Source organism: Penaeus japonicus, unplaced genomic scaffold (genome assembly GCF_977035675.1).
Source record: "Penaeus japonicus unplaced genomic scaffold, GWHDUDI00000001_assembly GWHDUDI00000004, whole genome shotgun sequence".
Lineage (NCBI taxonomy): Eukaryota > Metazoa > Arthropoda > Malacostraca > Decapoda > Penaeidae > Penaeus > Penaeus japonicus.
In genome coordinates this window covers 30,810,401-30,810,634 of record NW_028234406.1, presented here as the reverse complement: position 1 = coordinate 30,810,634, position 234 = coordinate 30,810,401, and positions in this window count along the sequence as shown.

Below are 234 nucleotides of genomic sequence, written 5' to 3'. Positions count from 1 at the left end.
GAGAAAAAAAGAGAGAGAGGTAAAAAGAGCGAGAAGGGTAGAGATTGTGAGGAAGGAGAAAGTGGTGAAAAAGGAGATAAGAGGTGAGAACGAAGGAAATAAGAGAAAAAAAGAGAGGAAGGGGGAGATTGGTGAATGAAGAGAAAAGGGGGATGGAGCATTGAGGGAGGAAAAGTGAATGAATAAGAGAGTTGTGTGTGTAAGTGGGGACCACGATGAAGCAACGTGGTGAAC